The sequence below is a fragment of the Lolium rigidum genome, chromosome 3, assembly GCF_022539505.1.
Source record: "Lolium rigidum isolate FL_2022 chromosome 3, APGP_CSIRO_Lrig_0.1, whole genome shotgun sequence".
Lineage (NCBI taxonomy): Eukaryota > Viridiplantae > Streptophyta > Magnoliopsida > Poales > Poaceae > Lolium > Lolium rigidum.
Window position 1 is genome coordinate 357,120,658 of NC_061510.1, and position 595 is coordinate 357,121,252.

Consider the following 595-nt stretch of genomic DNA (forward strand, 5'->3'; position numbering starts at 1 on the left):
ACGTACCTTCTTGCAAAGGAAGGGAACACGGGAAAACATCTTCGTATCCGCGTGCCTCAGTTATTTTTATACCCGAGTTTACTTTCCTTGTGATAGCCATCGAGGTTGAAGTATCTATTATATCTTGCTATCGCTTGTTGTTTATATATTTTGTGCCTATCTTGCTTAGCTCTAGTTGTTGTTGTTGCACTTAGTTGAGCCTAGCTTATTTAGGATTTGTGCTTGTGAAATAAACGTTAGTTTAATTCCGCATTCTTACAAGCCAAATCCGTCAGAGTTTTTAAACGCCTATCACCCCCTCTAGGCGACATCTCGTCCTTTCAATTGGCATCAGAGCAAGGTCTCTCCTTTTTTAAGGCTTCACTGCCTTGAGAGTAAAGATGTCGGCTAGAAATATAGTGCATAATGACACAATTATCTTTGATGCCACAAAATTTCTTTTGTGGAGAAATTGCTTACTTTGTAATCTTTGGACCTTGTGTCCAAATATAAAGCGATTTCTAGATGTAGGTTTTTCTTCTCCGATGGATCCTCAAAATCTATCTTTAGAGCGTGAGAAAAAATTACATCTTTAAGCTCAAGTATCTAATGAGCT